Consider the following 21,168-nt stretch of genomic DNA (forward strand, 5'->3'; position numbering starts at 1 on the left):
GGGAAAGGAAGAGGATGGCAGCAGTGATAGGGGACTCTATAGTTTGGAGGTCAGACAGGCGATTCTGTGGACGTAGGAAAGAAAGGATGGAAGTTTGCCTCCCAGGTGCCAGGGTCCAGGATGTTTCTGATCGCATCCAGGGGAACAGCCAGAGGTCATGGTGCATATTGGTATCAATGACATAGGTAGGAAAAGGGAGGAGGTCCTGAAAACAGACTACAGGGAGTTAGGAAGGAAGCTGAGAAGCAGGACCTTAAAGGTAGTAATCTCAGGATTACTGCCCATGCCACATGACAGTGAGCATAGGAACAGAATGAGGTGGAGGATAAATACGTGGCTGAGGGATTGGAGCAGAGGGCAGGGATTCAGATTTCTCGATCATTGGGACCTCTTCTGGGGCAGGCATGACCTGTACAAAAAGGACGGGTTGCACTTGAATTCCAGGGGGACCAATATCCTGGTGGGGAGGTTTTCAAATGCTATTGGGGAGAGTTTAAACTAGAATTGCTGGGGGGTGGGAACCGAACTGAAGAGACAGAGGAAGAGGTAGTTGGCTCACAAATAGAGAAAGCTTGGAGACAGTGGGAGAGGGAGGATAGGCAGGTGATAGAGAAGGGACACATTCAGACCGATGGTTTGAGATGTGTCTATTTTAATGCAGGGAGTATTATGAACAAAGCAGATGAGCTTAGATCGTGGATCAGTACTTGGAGCTATGATGTTGTGGCCATTACAGAGACTTGGATGGCTCAGGGGCAGAAATGGTTACTTCGAATGCCAGGCTTTAAGTGTTTCAGAAAGGACAGGGAGGGAGGCAAAAGAGGTGGGGGCGTGGCACTGTTGATCAGAGATAGTGTTACGGCTGCAGAAAAGGAGGAAGTCATGGAGGGATTGTCTACTGAGTCTCTGTGGGTGGAAGTTAGAAACAGGAAGTGGTCAATAACTCTACTGGGTGTTTTTATAGAACACCCAACAGTAACAGGGACATCGAGGAACAGATAGGGAGACAGATTCTGGAAAGGTGTAATAATAACAGGGTTGTTGTGGTAGGAGATGTTAATTTCTCAAATATCAATTGGCATCTCCCGAGAGTGAGGGGTTTAGATAGGGTAGAGTTTGTTAGGTGTGTTCAGAAAGGTTTCTTGACACAGTATGTAGATAAGCCTACAAGAAGAGAGGCTGTATTTGATCTGGTATTAGGAAATGAACCTGGTCAGGTGTCAGATCTCTCAGTGGGAGAGCATTTTGGAGATAGTGATCACAATTCTATCTCCTTTACCATAGCATTGGAGAGGGATAGGAACAGACGAATTAGAAAAGCCTTTAATTGGAGTAAGGGGAAATATGAGGCTATCAGGCAGGAACTTGGAAGCATAAATTGGAAACAGGTGTTCTCAGGGAAAAGTACAGAAGCAACTGTTCAGGGGATATTTGCGAGGAGTTCTGCATAGGTACGTTCCAATGAGACAGGGAAAGGATGGAAAGGTACAGGCACCGTGGTATAAAAAGGCTGTTGTAAATCTAGTCAAGAAGAAACGAAGAGCTTACGAAAGGTTCAAAAAACTAGATAATGATAGGGATCTAGAAGATTATAAAGCTGGCAGGAAGAATGAAATTAGGAGAGCCAGAGGGGGCCATGAGAAGGCCTTGGCAGAAAACAATTAAGGAAAACCCCAAGGCATTCTACAAGTTTGTGAAGAGCAAGAGGATAAGATGTGAGAGAATAGGACCAATCAAGTGTGACAGTGGAAAAGTGAGTATGGAACCAGAGGAGGGTACCTTGCTTCAGTATTCACCACGGAAAAGGATCTTGGCGATTGTAGGGATGACTTACAGTGGACTGAAAAGCTTGAGCATGTAGATATTAAGAAAAAGGATGTGCTGGAGCTTTTGGAAAGCATCAAGTTAGGTAAGTCACCAGGACCGGACGAGATGTACCCCAGGCTACTGTGGGAGGTGAGGGAGGAGATTGCTGAGCCTCTGGAGATGATCTTTGCATCATCAATGGGGACGGGAGAGGTTCTGGAGGGTTGCGGATATTGTTCCCTTATTCAAGAAAGGGAGTAGAGATAGCCCAAGAAATTATAGACCAGTGAGACTTATTTCAGTGGTTGGTAAGTTGATGGAGAAGATACTGAGAGGCAGGATTTATGAACATTTAGAGAGGTGTAATATGATTAGGAATAGTCAGCATGGCTTTGTCAAAGGCAGGTCGTGCCTTACGAGCCTGATTGAATTTTTTGAGGATGTGACTAAACACCTTGATGAAAGTAGAGCAGTAGATGTAGTGTGTATGGATTTCAGCAAGGGATTTGATAAGGCATCCCATGCAAGGCTTATTGAGAAAGTATGGAGGTTTTGGATCCAAGGGGATAGTGTTTTGTGGATCCAGAACTGGCTTGCCCACAGAAGGCAAAGAGTGGTTGTAGATAGGTCATATTCTGCATGGAGGTCGGTGACCAGTGGTGTGCCTCAGGGATCTGTTCTGGGACCCTTACTGTTCGCGATTTTTATAAATGAGCTGGATGAGGAAGTGGAAGGATAGGTTCACAAATTTGCTGATGACACAAAGGTTGGGGGTGTTGTAGATAGTGTGGAGGGCTGTCAGAGGTTACAGCGGGACATTGATAGGATGCAAAACTGGGCTGAGAAGTGGCAGATGGAGTTCAACCCAGATAAGTGTGAGGTGGTTCATTTTGGTAGGTCAAATATGATGGCAGAATATAGTATTAATGGTAAGACTCTTGGCAGTGTGAAGAATCAGAGGGATCTTGGGGTCCGAGTACATAGGACACTCAAAGCTGCTGCACAGGTTGACTCTGTGGTTAAGAAGGCATACGGTGCATTGGCCTTCATCAATTGTAAGATTGGGTTTAAGAGCTGAGAGGTAATGTTGCAGCTATATAGGACCCTGGTCAGACCCCACGTGCTCAGTTCTGGTTGCCTCACTATACGAAGGACGTAGAAACCATAGAAAGGGTGCAGAGGAGATTTGCAAGGATGTTGCCTGGATTGGGGAGCATGCCTTATGAGAATAGGTTGAGTGAACTCGGCCTTTTCTCCTTGGAGCAACGGAGGATGAGAGGTGACCTGATAGAGGTGTATAAGATGATGAGAGGCATTGATCGTGTAGATAGTCAGAGACTTCTTCCCAGGGCTGAAATGGCTAGCATGAGAGGGCACAATTTTAAGGTGCTTGGAAGTAGGTACAGAGGAGATGTCAGGGGTAAGCTTCACCACTCATTGGCTAAAGAAATTCCTCCTCATCTCTGTTCTAAAGGATGTCCTTGTATTCTGGTCCTAGACTCCTCCACTGTAGGAAACATCCTCTCCACATCCACTCTGTTGAACCCTTTGAGCCCTTTCTATATTCGATAGCTTTCAATGAGATCCCCCCCCCCACCCCCCGCCCCATTCTTCTCTGAGTACAGGCCCAGAGCCATCAAACACTCTCCTCATGCATTACCCCTTTCACTCCTGGGACCATTCTCATGAATCTCCTCTGGACAATCTCTAATGACAGCACATCCTTTCTGAGAGCAGGAGACCTGAATTGCTCACAATACTCCAAGTGCGGTGTGACCGTTGGTTTAATTGGAAAACAACGTTGTACTATCCAACCTGATTGCACTGAATATACCCTCACCCTCGTTCCCACCACCACAGACTCTCAGTGAAGTGTTTTAAGATTCTTGTCTCATTTTCACAGTTACCTTGCAGCCAAATTCCATTTCCTCTGTTTGTACTTCTGTCGAATGCTACAGTCTTCTGAATGATCTGCACCTTTCCATTCCTGGCTTCCTAAACATCTCCAAATTTATTGCAGACACCCACTGAACATCTTAGGAACAGCTTCTTCCCCTCCACCACTAGATTTCTGAATGGTCAATGAACCAACCAATGAATATATGTAAGTCCTACCAGTGGCCGGAAATGGCAGGGCTGAGGGACAGCACAGAGGCACTGCTCATGGCTGCACAAGAACAGACACTGAACACAAGGGCAGTAGAAGCAGAGGTCCATCACACCAGTCAAGACCCAGGATGTAGACTGTGCAAGCAACCTGTTCAAACCATCCAGCACATAGTAGCAGGGTACAAGATGCAGTCAAGGACAGAATACGCTGAACAGCACAACCAAGTAGCAGGAACTGTGTACAGGAACATCTGCATGGAGTATGGATTGGACACTCCCAAGTCCAAATGGGAAGCACCGAATTAGGTAGCGACAGAGAATTCCAGAGCTAAGATCCTGTGGAACTTCCAAATGCAGACTGATGAGCAGGTACTGGCCAACCAACCAGATGTAGTAATTCTGGACAAGGAACAGAAGAAAGCAACAGTAATAGATGTGGCAATCCGGAATGACAGTAACACCACGAAGAAAGAATATGAGAAGTAGAAGCTGGAGAAATACCAGCGCTTGAAAGAGCAGATAGAAAGGATGTGGAAGGCTCCAACAAATCCCGGGAACAATATCTGAGATCTTGGTCCAGAAGAGCACACTACTGGGAACAACAAGTATACTGCACTGAACCAGCAAGCTCCCAGCTGTCTGGTAGAAGACGCAAGATTGAGGGAAAAATACGCATACACACCACCCATTAGGGGCGAGAAAAATATATATATAAATCAAATGGAGAGATAGCCAAAAAAGTGTGGTGGAGGGAGGAGAGGAAGGATCTAGTGAGGAAGAAAGGGTTAATAGGCAGCTGAGAGTGGGAGAAATTGGGAATGATGTAAGAAGCTGAGAGGTGATATGTGGAAGTGACAAAGGACTGAAGAAGATGGAATCTGGTAGGAGTGGACAGTGGATCATGGAGTAAAGGAAGGGAAATGAGGAGATGAAATGGAGGGAGGAACATTTGGGTGATGGGCAGATGAAATAGCAGGGGAGGAGAAAGGGGGTGATGGGGCCAGGTTATAAGGGAAAACAAAAGGTGGGGGGAGAATGGATAGAAGGGAGTTGTCATACAAAGGTAATTTAGTTGTTCCACTTTGGCATCCGTGCAGCCAAATGGGTTTGCCTTAATTCTTGAAATATTCTTTCTGTGGCTGGGAGCTTTGATCAGTCCTGACATCCATGGAGTTTGCACGTTCTCCCTGTGACTGCATGGGTTTCCTCTCGGTTCTCTGGTTTCCTCCCACAGTCCAAAGCCACGTAGCAGATCAATTAGAATTGTACCTGGTGTGTGGTGAGCAGTGGAATTGGCTGGGACAGGGTAATGGGAAGGGATTACAGAGAAAGAGAAAAGGTAGCAAGGAGCTAGCATTAACTCAATGGGTTGAATGGCCTCCTATTTCATAAGGAAATATGGAAAGAAACTTCTCTATTGCATTCAGCTGTTTTAGGAGACTCCTTAAAACAATTTTTGACTAAACTTTTAACCATCTGTCTAACATTGTCTTGTGTAACTTGAAATTGATTTCATGTGGTCACAAGTTTAGAGCTGATAAATTAAAGGTGCTGTATGAATGGAAGTTGTTGTTGTTGTTGCTAGTATATGCAGTTGACTAAATTGATCATGTACGAACAGACAATGTGTCACCATACAGTCATCTGTTCCATACACCTCTTGGCTAACAAGAAACTATTGATCATGGATTTAAAATTAGTCATGGTCACAGCAACAAACGGTATTTGTGAGAAATGGGAAAGGTGTGGTTTGTAATGGGATATGGAGATGCTTGGTTCTACTGTAATGGGAAAGGGGTGAAATGGGATATGGCAATGGCTGGTCGCTGTCTAATGGGAAAGGTTTGTAATGGGATATGGTGATGATTGGTCTCTAATGGGAAAGGTTTGTAATGGGATATGGTGATGATTGGTCTCTAATGGGAAAGGTTTGTAATGGGATATGGTGATGCTTGGTCCCACTGTAATGGGAAAGGTGTGAAATGGGATATGATTGTTGGTCTGTCTGTAATAGGAAAGGTGTGTAATGGGATATGGCGATGGTTGGTCCCTATATAATGGGAAAGGTTTATAATGGGATATGGTGATGATTGGTCTCTAATGGGAAAGGTTTGCAATGGAATATGGGGATGGTTGTTGTCTCTGTAATCGGAAAGATGTGTTATAGGATATGGTGATGTCTGGTCCCTTTGTAATGGGAAAGGCACGTAATGGGGTATGATGATGGTTGGTCCTTATGTAATGGGAAAGGTTTGTAATGGGATATGGTGATGGTTGGTCTCTCTCTAATTGGAAAGAAGAAAGAGGAAAGAGGTTTGATATCTGATTATTGACCAGCTTTTAAACTGTATCTCAGAGCTATCTGGTCGTGGGTGGGCTACATTTACAGGGACCTTACTGTGTGCAAATTGCCTGCAAATTCCAATCAGTGCTCTAACGCTTCATGATTGCATAATAAATTAATGCTTACTTAAGATTGACTAAATGATAAACTAAATATAAAAACAAGTATAAATTATAAAGGTGAGTAAATATGTCATATATAATCAGCCACTTGCCCTCAGACGTCAGATTTCTGAATGGACGTTGAGCCTATGAACACTACCTCATTACTTTTTTCTCTTTTTGTGTTATTTATTTAATTTAACATCATATACCGTATGCTCTCTCTGTATATATATTTCTTTCCATAATTTACAATTGTACAATAGATGAGAGCTACAGGGAGGTAGTCACACCTAGCCTGCTGGAAGCAGGTCGTTGGGTGACAGTCAGAGGGGGGAAAGCAAAGGTGAGCAGACAGGTAGTGCAGAGCACCCCTGTAGCCATTCCCCTGAATAATAAGTTTACTGTCCTGGATACTGTTGGCAGGAATGACCGACCGGGGTGAGCCATGGTGGCAGGGCCTCTGGCACTGAGTCTGACCCTGTGGTGCAGAAGGGTGGGACAGAGAAGAGGACAGCTGTTGTCATTGGGGTCTCTATAGTCAGGGGAGCAGACAGGAGATATTGTGGACGTGAGAAGGACACCCGCATGGTTTGTTGCCTCCTGGGTGCCAGGGTCCGGGATGTCTCTGACCGGGTGCATGACATCCTGGTACGAGAGGGAAAGCAACCAGAAGTCGTGATACATGTTGGTACCAACGACATAGACAGGAAGAGGGATGAGGTCCTGAAGTGTGAGTTTCGGGAACTAGGCAGAAGGCTGAAGAACAGGACCTCAATGGTGGCGTTCTCAGGATTGCTGCCAGTGCTACGTGATAGTGATGGTAAGAATTGGAGGAGATGGCAGTTGAATGTGTGGCTGAGGAGTTGGTGCAGGGGGCAGGGTTTTAGATTTTTGGATCATTGGGATCTCTTCTGGGGAAGGTGGGACCTGTACAGATTGGATGGGTAGCTCCTGAACGCGAGGGGGAGCAATATCCTTGCAGGTAGGTTTGCTAGCATGGTTTGGGAAGGTTTAAATTAATTTGCAAGGGGGATGGGACCTGGAGCGATACAGCAGTGGAAGAGGTGCATGGAGTAAAGCCAGATCTAACATATGAAGAGGCTTTGAGGAAAGAGAAGCAGAATAAAGGGTATAAAGGTAGTAAGGTAGAAGGGCTTAAGTGTGTATACTTCAATGCAAGAAGCATCAGGAACAAAGGTGATGAACTGAGAGCTTGGATACATACATGGAATTGTGATGTAGTGGCCATTACAGAGACTTGGCTAGCACCAGGGCAGGAATGGATTCTCAATATTCCTGGATTTCAGTGCTTTAAAAGTGATGGGGGGGGGTGGGAAGTGGAGGAGGGGTGGCATTACTGGTCAGGGATACTATTACAGCTACAGTAAGGGTGGGTAATGTAGCAGGATCTTCTTTTGAGTCAGTATGGGTGGAAGTCAGGAACAGGAAGGGAGCAGTTACTCTATTGGGAGTATTCTATAGGCCCTTTGGTAGCAGCAGAGATACCGAGGAGCAGATTGGGAGGCAGATTTTGGAAAGGTGCAAAAATAACAGGGCTGTTATCATGGGTGACTTTAACTTCCCTAATATTGATTGGCACCTAATTAGTTCCAATGGTTTAGACGCGGCAGAGTTTGTTAAGTGTGTCCGGGACAGAGTCCTGTCACAGCATGTTGACAGGCCGACTATGGGGAAAGCCATAATAGATCTAGTATTAGGTATCGAACCAGGTCGGGTCACAGATCTCTCAGTGGGTGGGCATCTAGGGGACAGTGACCACTGCTCCCCGGCCTTTAGCATTATCATGGAAAAGGATAGGATCAGAGAGGACAGTAAAATTTTTAATTGGGGAAGGGCAAATTATGAGGCTATAAGGCTAAAACTTGTGGGTGTGAATTGGGATGGTGTTTTTGCAGGAAAATGTACTATGGACATGTGGTCGATGTTTAGAGATCTCTTGCAGGATGTTAGGGATAAATTTGTCTCGGTGAGGGAGATAAAGGATGGTAGGGTGAAGGAACCATGCGTGACAAGTGAGGTGGAAAATCTAGTCAGGTGGAAGAAGGCAGCATACATGAGGTTTAGGAAGCATGGATCAGATGGGTCTATTGAGGAATATAGGGTAGCAAGAAAGGAGCTTAAGAAAGGGCTGAGGAGAGCAAGAATGGAGCATGAGAAGGCCTTGGCGAGTAGGGTAAAGGAAAACCCCAAGGCATTCTTCAATTATGTGAAGAACAAAAGGATGACAGGATTGAAGGTAGGACCGATTAGCGATAAAGGTGGGAAGATGTGCCTGCAGGCTGTGGAAGTGAGCGAGGTCCTCACTGAATACTTCTCTTCAGTATTCACCAATGAGAGGGAACTTTGACATTTGACAAGGTTCCACATGGTGGGCTTATTCAGAAAGTCAGAAGGCATGGGATCCAGGGAAGTTTGGCCAGGTGGATTCAGAATTGGCTGGCCTGCAGAAAGCAGAGGGTCATGGTGGAGGGAGTACATTCAGATTGGAGGGTTGTGATTAGTGGTGTCCCACAAGGATCTGTTCTGGGACCGCTACTTTTCGTTATTTTTATTAATGTCCTGGATGTTGGGGTAAAAGGGTGGGTTGGCAAATTTGCAGATGACACAAAAGTTGGTGGTGTTGTAGATAGTGTAGGGGATTGTCAAAGATTGCAGAGAGACATTGATAGGATGCATAAATAGGCTGAGAAGTGGCAGATGGAGTTCAACCCGGAGAAATGTGAGGTGGTACACTTTGGAAGGACAAACTCCAAGGCAGAGTACGAAGTACATGGCAGGATACTTGGTAGTGTGGAGGAGCAGAGGGATCTGGGGGTACATGTCCACAGATCCCTGAAAGTTGCCTCACAGGTAGATAGGATAGTTAAGCAAGCTTATGGGGTGTTAGCTTTCATAAGTCGAGGGATGGAGTTTAATAGTCACGAGGTAATGATGCAGCTCTATAAAACTCTGGTTAGGCCACACTTGGAGTACCCTGTCCAGTTCTGGTCACCTCATTATAGGAAGGATGTGGAAGCATTGGAAAGAGTAGAGAGGAGATTTACCAGGATGGTACCTGGTTTAGAGAGTATGCATTATGATCAGAGATTAAGGGAGCTAGGGCTTTACTCTTTGGAGGGAAGGAGGATGAGAGGAAACATGATAGAAGTGTACAAGATAATAAGAGGAATAGATAGAGTGGATAGCCAGCACCTCTGCCCCAGGGCACCACAGCTCAATACAAGAGGACATGGCTTTAAGGTAAGGGGTTTGAAGTTCAAGGGGGATATTAGAGGAAGGTTTTTTACTCAGAGAGTGGTTGGTGCGTGGAATGCACTGCCTGAGTCAGCGGTGGAGGCAGATACACTAGTGAAGTTTAAGAGACTACTCGACAGGTATATGGAGGAATTTAAGGTGGGGGGTTATAAGGGAGGCAAGGTTTGAGGGTCGGCACAACATTGTGGGCCGAAGGGCCTGTACTGTGCTGTACTATTCTATGTTCTATGTTAAAAATTTGTTTTGTATTGCAATGTACTGTTGCCCCATAACAACAAATTTCACGACATAGGTCAGTGATGTTAAACCTGATTCCGATTCCGATTCCGATTCGGATTATGATACAGATTCTGATTCTGCCACTTTACATTATATAACATTTGCACATTTGAAAAGTTTTTAGTTCGGAGGTGTATTTGTTTTTGCTAACTTTCCCGCTTAGCCCGTGTGTTTTACTAGCAAACACCGGGATCCGATCCGGATTCGGGTGAAGGGTCAGCGAACGCCTGAAAGGTGTGGACAGCGATCTGCAAAATAACCTTTTCATATATATTTTAAAAACACATGCCTAGTACTATGTGTGTAGGGCAAAGCAGCTGAGGGATGAATAACCAACAGGAACTGCATAATCTAGTTATTTCTGGAGCTTCCTGTCTGCCGGCACAGTTCTCAAGGTTGAAGCGGAGCTGAGTTGCTCAGTGTGTGTGTGTGTGCGAGGGAGAGGATGGACGGTTCTGGACGGGAGTCGTCAGTGTGAAACTGGCGGGCAGGAAGAACCGCTGGAAACCAGGAACCAGCAACACCCTGACCTCAGAGCGGGGAACAATCTCGTCGGGCTCTGACAACTTCTGGATGGAATTGCTGCTTTAAAGCAACAGGTAAAACCATTCAGGGGAATGAACCTCCATCCATTCTCCCCGTCTGCCAGTGAAGCCCACTGCCGAGCTTGGCTGTGTGTACCCTCACACCACAGACTGTGGAGGCATTATCACTGGTGCAGACCGCAGCAATTTCCCCTGATTCAAGGCTGCACTTGTGGCAATCATTCCGTTTGCAAACAGTTAAAAATCCCTTAGGGTTAAGGTCAGAGTATGTTTCTTTCATTCTTATTGTTATCTCCGCTCTGTAATTACATTATCTTTCAGCTTTCTGATCAAGTCCTTTGAATTTTGTCTATCTTTTGTTAAATATAATGGAGCAATATTCTTCAGCGTTCTTCAGTTTATCCCACACTGTCCTTGAATCGGATTTTAAATTTCCCTTTCTGAACTGCCTTCTCGTTCTCCCTTTGAAATGTTGTTGGACTGTTTAGTTCTTCTCATCAGATTCTCTCTCTCGCTCTCCCTCCACCCCGTCCCCCTCCCTCCCTCTACCCCGTCCCCCTCCCTCCCTCTATCTCTCCCTCTCCCCCTCTCCCCCTCTTCCTCCACCCCATCCCCCTCCCTCTCTCCCTCTCTCTCCACCCCGTCCCTCCTCCCTCCCTCTCTCTCTCCCCTCTCCCTCCACCCCATCCCCCCTCCCTCCACCCCATCCCCCCTCCCTCTCTCCTTCTCCCTCCACCCCATCCCCTCTCCCTCTCTCCTCCTCTCCCTCCACCCCGTCCCCCTCCCTCTCTCTCTCCCCTCCCTCCACCCCGCCCCCCCTCTCTCTCTCCCCCTCCCTCCACCCCATCCCCCTCCCTCTCTCCCTCTCCCTCCACCCCATCCCCTCCCTCTCTCCCTCTCTCTCCACCCCGTCCCCCCTCCCTCCCTCTCTCTCTCCCCTCTCCTCCACCCCATCCCCCCTCCCTCTCTCCTTCTCCCTCCACCCCATCCCCTCTCCCTCTCTCTCTCCCTCTCCCTCCACCCCGTCCCCCCCTCTCTCTCCTCCTCTCCCTCCACCCCGCCCCCCTCCCTCTCTCTCCCCTCCCTCCACCCCGCCCCCTCTCTCTCTCTCCCCTCTCCCTCCAACCTGTCCCCCTCCCTCTCTCCCTCTCTCTCCCACTCCTACCTCCCTCCACCCCATCCCCCCTCCCTCTATCTCTCTCTCTCCCCCTCTCCCTCCACCCCTTCCCCCTCCCTCTCTCTCTCTCTCCCCCTCTCCCTCCACCCCGTCCCCCTCCCTCTCTCTCTCTCCCTCTCCCTCCAACCTGTCCCCCCTCCCTCTCTCCCTCTCTCTCCCACTCCCCCCTCCCTCCACCCCATCTCCCCTCCCTCTCTCCCTCTCCCTCCACCCCATCCCCCCTCCCTCTCTCCCTCACCCTCCACCCCGTCCCCCTCCCTCTCTCCTTCTCCCTCCACCCCGCCCCCCTCCCTCTCTCTCCCCTCCCTCCACCCCGCCCCCTCTCTCTCTCTCTCCCCTCTCCCTCCAACCTGTCCCCCTCCCTCTCTCCCTCTCTCTCCCACTCCTACCTCCCTCCACCCCATCCCCCCTCCCTCTCTCTCTCTCTCTCCCCCTCTCCCTCCACCCCGTCCCCCTCCCTCTATCTCTCTCTCCCCCTCTCCCTCCACCCCGTCCCCCTCCCTCTCTCTCTCTCTCCCTCTCCCTCCAACCTGTCCCCCCTCCCTCTCTCCCTCTCTCTCCCACTCCCCCCTCCCTCCACCCCATCTCCCCTCCCTCTCTCCCTCTCCCTCCACCCCATCCCCCCTCCCTCTCTCCCTCACCCTCCACCCCGTCCCCCTCCCTCTCTCTCTCTCCCTCCACCCCATCCCCCCTCTCTCCCTCTCCCTCCACCCCGTCCCCCCTCCCTCCCTCTATCTCTCCCCTCTCCCTCCACCCCATCCCCCTCCCTCTCTCCCTCTCTCTCCACCCCGTCCCCCCTCCCTCCCACTCTCTCTCCCCTCTCCCTCCACCCCATCCCCCTCCCTCTCTCCTTCTACCTCCACCCCATCCCCTCTCCCTCTCTCTCTCCCTCTCCCTCCACCCCATCCCCCCCTCTCTCTCTCTCCTCCCCTCCCCTCCCTCCACCCCGCCCCCCTCTCTGTCTCTCCCCCTCCCTCCACCCCCGTCCCACCTCCCTCTCTCTCTCCCCTCTCCCTCCAACCTGTCCCCCTCCCTCTCTCCCTCTCTCTCCCACTCCTACCTCCCTCCACCCCATCCCCCTCCCTCTCTCTCTCTCTCTCTCCCCCTCTCCCTCCACCCCGTCCCCCTCCCTCTCTCTCTCTCTCCCCCCCTCCCTCCACCCCGTCCCCCTCCCTCTCTCTCTCTCCCTCTCCCTCCAACCTGTCCCCCCTCCCTCTCTCCCTCTCTCTCCCTCTCCCCCCTCCCTCCACCCCATCTCCCCTCCCTCTCTCCCTCTCCCTCCACCCCATCCCCCCTCCCTCTCTCCCTCACCCTCCACCCCGTCCCCCTCCCTCTCTCTCTCTCTCCCCCTCTCCCTCCACCCCGTCCCCCTCCCTCTCTCTCTCTCCCTCTCCCTCCAACCTGTCCCCCCTCCCTCTCTCCCTCTCTCTCCCACTCCCCCCTCCCTCCACCCCATCTCCCCTCCCTCTCTCCCTCTCCCTCCCCCCCGTCCCCCTCCCTCTCTCTCTCTCTCCCCCTCTCCCTCCACCCCGTCCCCCTCCCTCTCTCTCTCTCTCTCCCCCTCTCCCTCCACCCCGTCCCCCTCCCTCTCTCTCTCTCTCCCCCTCCCTCCACCCCGTCCCACCCTCTCTCTCTACCCTCTCCCTCCACCCTGTCCCCCTCCCCGCCTCTCTTTCTCTGTCTCCCTCCACCCCATTCCCCTCCCTCTCTCTCTCTCTCTCTCTACCTCCCTCTCCCACTCTCCCTCCACCCCGTCCCCCCTCCCTCTCTCTCTCCCCCTCTCTCCCTCTCCCTCCACCCCATCCCCCCCTCTCTCTCTCTACCTCCCTCTCTCCCTCTCCCTCCACCCCGTCCCCTCTCCCTCTCTCTCTCTCCCTCTCCCCCTCCCTCCACCCTATCCCCCTCCCTCTCTCTCTCTTTCCCTCTCCCTCCACCCCGTCTCCCTCCCTCTCTCTCTCCCCCTCTCTCCCTCTCCCTCCACCCCATGCCCCTCCATCTCTCTCTCTCTACCTCCCTCTCTCCCTCTCCCCCCACCCCGTCCCTTCTCCCTCTCTCTCTCTCTCCCTCTCCCCCCTCCCTCCACCCCATCCCCCTCCCTCTCTCCCTCTCTCTCCACCCCGTCCCCCCTCCCTCTCTCCTTCTCCCTCCACCCCATCCCCTCTCCCTCTCTCTCTCTCTCCCTCTCCCTCCAACCTGTCCCCCATCTCTCTCCCACTCCTACCTCCCTCCACCCCATCCCCCCTCCCTCTCTCCCTCACCCTCCACCCCGTCCCCCTCCCTCTCTCTCTCTCCCTCCACCCCATCCCCCCTCTCTCCCTCTCCCTCCACCCCATCCCCCCTCCCTCTCTCCCTCACCCTCCACCCCGTCCCCCTCCCCTCTCTCTCTCTCTCCCCCTCTCCCTCCACCCCGTCCCCCTCCCTCTCTCTCTCTCCCTCTCCCTCCAACCTGTCCCCCCTCCCTCTCTCCCTCTCTCTCCCACTCCCCCCTCCCTCCACCCCATCTCCCCTCCCTCTCTCCCTCTCCCTCCACCCCATCCCCCCTCCCTCTCTCCCTCACCCTCCACCCCGTCCCCCTCCCTCTCTCTCTCTCCCTCCACCCCATCCCCCCCTCTCTCCCTCTCCCTCCACCCCGTCCCCCCTCCCTCCCTCTATCTCTCCCCTCTCCCTCCACCCCCTCCCCCTCCCTCTCTCCCTCTCTCTCCACCCCATCCCCCTCACTCCCTCTCACTCCCCCTCCCTCCACCCCATCCCCCTCCCTCTCTCTCTTTCCCTCTCCCTCCACCCCATCCCCCCTCCCTCTCTTTCTCTCTCCCCCTCTCCCTCCACCCCATCCTCCCTCTCTCTCTCTCTCTCTCTCTCTCCCTCTGCCCCGTCCCCCCTCCCTCTCTCGCTCCACCCCGTCCCCCCTCCCTCTCTCTCTCTCTCCCCCTCTCCCTCCACCCCATCCCACCTCCCTCTCTCTCTCTCTCCCTCTCCCCCTCTGCCCCGTCCCCCCTCCCTCTCTCGCTCCACCCCATCCCCCCTCCCTCTTCTCTCTCCCCCCTGCTCCACCCCATCTCCCTCTCTCTCTCTCTCTCTCTCGCCCTCGCTCCACCCCGTCCCACCTCCCTCTCTCTCTCCCCTCTCCCTCCAACCTGTCCCCCTCCCTCTCTCCCTCTCTCTCCCACTCCCCCCTCCCTCCACCCCATCCCCCCTCCCTCTCTCCCTCTCCCTCCACCCCGTCCCCCTCCCTCTCTCTCTCTCTCCCTCTCCCTCCAACCTGTCCCCCCTCCCTCTCTCCCTCTCTCTCCCACTCCCCCTCCCTACACCCCATCCCCCCTCCCTCTCTCCCTCTCCCTCCACCCCATCCCCCCTCTCTCTCCCCCTCTCCCTCCACCCCATCCCCCTCCCTCTCTCTCTCTCACTACCTCCCTCTCTCCCTCTCCTTCCACCCAGTCCCCCCTCCCTCTCTCTCTCTCCGTCCCCTCTCCCTCCACCCCATCCCCCTCCTCTCTCTCTCTCTCTCCCTCTCCCTCCACCCCGTTTCCTCTCTCTCTCTCTCTCTCTCTTTCCCTCTCCCTCCACCCTATCCCCCTCCCTCTCTCTCTCTCCCCTCCCTCCACCCCGTCCCCTCTGCCCCCCTCTCCCTCCCCCCTCCACCCCGTTCCCTCCCTCTATCTCTCTCCCTCTCTCCCTCTCTCCATCTCCCTCCCTCTCCCTCCACCCCATCCCCCCTCCCCCCTCTCTCTCCCTCTCTCTCTCTCCCTCCACCCCGGCCCCTCTCCCTCTCTCTCTCCCCGCTCTCCCTCCACCCCGTCCCCCTCCCCCCCTCTCTCTCTCCTTCTCCCTCCAACCCGTCCCCCCTCCCTGTCTCTCTCTCTTCCTCTCTCCCTCTCCCCCTCTCCCTCCACCCTTCCCCCCTCTGTCTCTCTCCCTTTCCCTCCACCCCGTCCCCCTCCCCCTCTCTCTCTCTCCCCCTCTCCCTCCACCCCATCCCCCTCCCTCTCTCTCTCTCTCCTTCTCCCTCCAACCTGTCCCCCCTCCCTCTCTCCCTCTCTCTCCCACTCCCCCCTCCCTCCACCCCATCCCACCTCCCTCTCTCCCTCTCCCTCCACCCCATCCCCCTCCCTCTCTCTCTCTCACTACCTCCCTCTCCCCCTCTCCCTCCACCCCATCCCCCCTCCTCTCTCCCTCTCTCCCTCTCCCTCCACCCCATCCCCCTCCCTCTCTCTCTCTCTCTTTCCCTCTCCCTCCACCCCATCCCCCCTCCTCTCTCCCTCTCCCCCTCTCCCTCCACCCAGTCCCCCCTCCCTCTCTCTCTCCCTCTCCCCCTCTCCCTCCACCCCATCCCCCTCCTCTCTCTCTCTCTCCCTCTCCCTCCAACCCGTTTCCTCTCTCTCTCTCTCTCTCTTTCCCTCTCCCTCCACCCCGTCCCACCCTCTCTCTCTCTCTCTCCGTCGCCCTCCCCCCTGTCCCCCTCCCCCCCTCTCTCTCCCTCTCCCTCCACCCCATCCCCTCTGCCCCCCCTCTCCCTCCCCCCTCCACCCCATTCCCTCCCTCTCTCTCTCTCCCTCTCTCCCTCTCCCTCCCTCTCCCTCCACCCCATCCCCCCTCCCCCCTCTCTCTCCCTCTCTCCCTCTCCCTCCACCCCGGCCCCTCTCCCTCTCTCTCTCCCCGCTCTCCACCCCGTCCCCCTCCCCCCCTCTCTCTCTCTCTCCTCCCTCCACCCCGTCCCCCCTCCCTGTCTCTCTCTCTTCCTCTTTCCCTCTCCCCCCTCCCTCCACCCTTCCCCCCTCTGTCTCTCTCCCTTTCCCTCCACCCCGTCCCCCTCCCTCTCTCTCTCTCTCCTTCTCCCTCCAACCTGTCCCCCCTCCCTCTCTCCCTCTCTCTCCCACTCCCCCTCCCTCCACCCCCTCCCACCTCCCTCTCCCCCTCTCCCTCCACCCCCTCCCCCCTCCTCTCTCCCTCTCTCCCTCTCCCTCCACCCCATCCCCCTCCCTCTCTCTCTCTCTTTCCCTCTCCCTCCACCCCATCCCCCTCCCTCTCTCTCTCTCCCCCCTCCACCCTGTCCCACCCTCTCTCTCTACCCTCTCCCTCCACCCCGTCCCCCCTCCCTCTCTCTCTCTCCCTCTCCCTCCACCCCATCCCCTCTCCCTCTCTCTCTCCCTCCCCCTCCACCCCATCCCCCTCCCTCTCTCTCTCTCCCTCTCTCCCTCTCTCCCTCTCCCTCCACCCCATCCCCCTCCCTCTCTCCCTCTCCTTCCACCCCATCCCCCCTCCCCCCTCTCTCTCCCTCTCTCCCTCTCCCTCCACCCCAGCCCCTCTCCCTCTCTCTCTCTCTCCCCCTCCCTCTACCCCATCCCCTCTCCCTCTCTCTCTCTCCCCCCCTCCCTCCACCCTGTCCCCCTCCCCCTCTCTCTCTCTCCCTCTCCCTCCACCCTTCCCCCCTCTCACCCCTCTCCCTGTCCTTCTCTCTTCACTCTCTCCCTCTCTCCCTAGCTCTCTTTCCTCCCTCTCTCCGCCTCACCCTCTGCCCCTCTCTACCTCTCTCTCCCCATCTTTCCTTCTACCCCCTCTCTTCCTAACTCTCTCTCCCCTTACCTCTCCTCTCTTTCACTCTCTCTCTCTTCCCCTCCCCCTCTTCTTCTCACTGTCCCTCCCTCTTGCTATGAAATCTTTCCTCTCAATCTTTGGCCATCTCCCCCCTCCCACCCCTCCAATACAAACACTCTCTTCTTACCCAAACTCCCCTCACTATCCCATCTCCCCTCATCCCCAAACTCCATCTCTTCTCCACCCCATTTCACAACTGCACCCCTCACTCCCAGTCACCCCACTCAGTCCCAACAGCCTCCAACACTCATTAACTTCCAATCTCCCTCCTCACTCCCCGTCACCCCCTTTCTCTGTCCCCCCTTCACTCTCCACACTGTCTCACTATGTTTCACACCCAACTTTCTGTCACCTTCTCACTCCCCCAATTCTTCTTCACACCCTCACCACCCTCACTTTCCATCAGCCCCCTCTCCCCATCACCCCCTCAACCCCGGTCATGTCCCTCACTCCCCAACACCCTCCTCACTCCCTCAACTCTTCTTCACCCCCTCACCACCCTTACTTTCCATCAGCCCCCTCTCCCCATCACCCCCTCAACCCCGGTCATGTCCCTCACTCCCCAACACCCTCCTCACTCCCCCAACTCTTCTTCACCCCCTCACCACCCTTACTTTCCATCAGCCCTCTCTCCCCATCACTCTCTCACTCCCTGTTACCCTCCTTAATTCCATTAATACCCCATCACTCCCTCACTCCCCATCAACACCCTCAACCCCGGTCACCTCCCTCACTCACCAACACCCTCCTCACTCCCTCAACTCTTCTTCACACCCTGAAACCCCCCCACTCCCCATCACCCCCTCACTTCTCATTAACTCTCTTTCCCATTCAACCATTCATGTCCCACCTTCCCCCTCACTCCCAGTCACTCCTCACATCATCCCAAACTCCACTTCACCCCCCACTCTATATCATTCCCCATTACCCACTCACTGCCCCCTCTCTCCCCATGATACCCCCACTCCCCTTCACCTCCCTCACTCCCTGTTAACCCCCGTCATTCCCCTCACTTCTCATCACCACCCTCACTCCCATTAATTTCCCATCACCTTCCTCACTTCCTGTCATCCCCTCACTCCATCACCCTCTCACTCCCCCAACTCTTCTTCACACCCCTCACCACGCTCACTACCCATCACCTGCTCACTCCCCATCACCCTCCTCACTCCTCCTCACTCCTCCTCACTCCCCCTCACTCCTCCTCACTCCCCGTCACCCCCTCACTCCCCGTCACCCCTGTCACCCCCCTCACTACCCGTCACCCCCTCATTCCCTGTTACGCCCCCCATGGCCCATCACCCCCGACTCTCCATTATGACCACTCCCTATGACCATTCAGTACATGTCCTGCTCTCCATGCCAGCAGGCAGGAAATACAGAAGCCTGAAGACACACACGTAAAGTTTTAGAAACAGCTTCTTCCCTTCCACCATCAGATTTCTGAAAGGTCCCAAAAGCTATGAACACTATCTCACTATTTTTGCTCTCTGTTTTTCCACTATTTTTAATGTATTTATACAGTACGTACATACACTGTAGTGCTGCCACAACAAAACAAATTTCATGACAGACGTCAGTAATAATAAATTTGATTCTTGTTCAGTGATGCCTCTTTAATTAAATTTATTCAACCTGATTCCTTCTTCCTGCAAGTCTATTGACCCAGACAACTATCCCTTTTCCTGTCAGTTCCCTTTTCTCTACATTCTCTCCAGCTCTTTCTAATTTTAAATATCCTGAAGTTGTGGAGCATTGTGTAAATCTACAACTGATCCCCTGATAGCTGACGTGAATGATAGCAAAATCTGCAGTGACGGCTAGAATTAATCCAAACTCCATCACATTTCTCACTATGCATTTACATGCAGTCACACATGCACGTGTGTGTGTGTCTGTCTGTCTGTCTATATAGGCACCTGTGTGTGTGTGTCTGTGTACGCCCGTGCATATAGGAGTGTGTGTGTGTGTGTGTGTGTCATTGTGTGCCCATGCATATAGGAGTGTGTGTGGTGTGCTTGTGTATATGCGTGTGTGTGTTTGCATCTGCGTGTGTGTGTTTGCATCTGCATGTGTGTGTGTGTATGAGAGAGAGTGTGCGTCTGTTTGACTATATATGCATATGTGTCTGCGTGTGTGTGTGTGTGTGTGTCTATATGTGCGTGTGTGTGTGTGTGTGTGTGTGTCTATATGTGCGTGTGTGTGTGTGTGTGTCTATATGTGCGTGTGTGTGTGCGTGTGTGTGTGTGTGTGTGTGTGTATTTAAATGGATATCTTGAAGAAAAGATTTATATGCTGTAAATATGATGATCTGTATGTATTATTATTTTATTGTGTTTATGTAAATATCTGCTCATATGTCTATCTACCCCTGACTGCTGTCTGAGTCACTTGCATTTTTTGCTTTAAGAATGATGAAAGAGAATATTCCCGTCTGATCTATTTAGAGAAAAAGCTCAATAACTGGGGAAAGAGTGAAACAGAACGGAAATATACCATCTTGTACTTGCATCCACGCTCATCAACTGTGAGAATCTTACCAATCTGTAATAGTGACTTGCTTAAACCAGCAAACTGACAACGTCAGCTGGCAATCGGTAAAAATCGCCCTGCAGGTATAGGGAAAGGAAGAGGGCAATTAATGTAAACAGTTCTTCCCCAGAGCCTGAGATGGAGAAATTAATCAAGGGAAACTGAGAAGTAGCTGTAATAGATTAAAGATCAGTTTTATTCGTTACATGTACATCATAACATAGAGCAGGGGTTCCCAACCTGGGCTCCATCAATCCCTTGCTTAAGGGTATTGGTCCACGGCAGTGTGTCATTTTGCGTAATACAGTACAATCCAAGGATGTGCTGGGGGCAGCCCGCAAGGGCCATGATGTTCCTGGCACCAACATAGCATGCCTACAATCCATTAACCCTTTGGAACCATCTTTGGACTGTGGGAGGACATGGGGGCACCCGGAGGGAACCCACAAGGTCAGGGAAAGAACGTGCAAGCTCCTTACAGACAGTGGAGGAAGTGAACCCCGGTAATGTAAAGCATTGCACTAACAACTACATTGCCGTGCTGCCTGTTCAATGGGCTACAGAGAGGGAGGGATTTAGTCACAATGACCAGAAAACCAAAGGGGCTTAAGGCCAAACAATCAGAGAGTGATAGAGTCACAAGGCGTGGAACCAGGCCCTCGGCCAAACTCGTGTTGACCAATGAGCTGGTCCAAGAGCCCACATTTGTCCCTGAACCCACTGAGGCCCTCCACTGGTTGGGTCAGCCATGAATACCATGTCTCCATGATACACAAGGCAGGGCAGTATGATATGGAGAACAAGCCGCTGCCCGTGTAACAGGTTACCCCTCTCCACACAGCTGACGAATCCAAGGGAAAGTCACAGACCCACACATTCCGGCACCAGCAGTCACAGGAGTTGCTAGTCAGCGTTGAACTCAATGTAGGACTGTCTTAAGGACTTCAGCTCCAAATTTTTCCTTGGGGTTTACTTTGAAGCCTTCCCCATGACTGTGTATAGTCACAAGGCAGCGTAGGTTTGAGATTAGAGTTTCCTTCCCCTAGATGAGCTGCCAACCACGGCTGATGAATCCCATCTTCCCAAAGTGACTGGTTTTAAGGTGACAGCAACCCGACATTGCCCTTTCTCCTGTCAGTAGAAACAGTTCCACTGGGCTTAGTAGCTAACCCACACGTGAAGACCAGGAACTGGACTTCATTGCCAGAGGCTAATTGAGGTGCACACTGTTGGGGGCACTTAATAGGTAGTGGGAGCCTAACCCCACTACCACCTCCTCCCCTGGCAATGACAACCTTAAGGAAACTATAACTCTCTAAACCCCTCCACAGCACAGTAGCATAGTGGTTAGCAGAATGCTTTAAAGTGCGGCCTGGGTTCAAATCCAGCCACTGCCTGTCGGGA

At 52.7% G+C, this 21,168-nt stretch overlaps 1 protein-coding gene across 1 annotated transcript in view; it reads left to right on the forward strand.

Annotated features, from left to right (window-relative positions):
* Nucleotides 1–10,319: 10,319 nt before the first annotated feature.
* Nucleotides 10,320–21,168, forward strand: part of LOC134360069 (neurensin-1-like) — a 43,744-nt gene continuing 32,895 nt past the window's right edge. The window contains exon 1 of the mRNA XM_063074153.1: nucleotides 10,320–10,517. The gene's annotated coding sequence lies outside the window, so the exon portion shown is untranslated. The remainder of the gene's footprint in view (nucleotides 10,518–21,168) is intronic.

This window comes from Mobula hypostoma, chromosome 2 (assembly GCF_963921235.1).
Source record: "Mobula hypostoma chromosome 2, sMobHyp1.1, whole genome shotgun sequence".
In the NCBI taxonomy this organism is placed as follows: Eukaryota; Metazoa; Chordata; class Chondrichthyes; order Myliobatiformes; family Myliobatidae; genus Mobula; species Mobula hypostoma.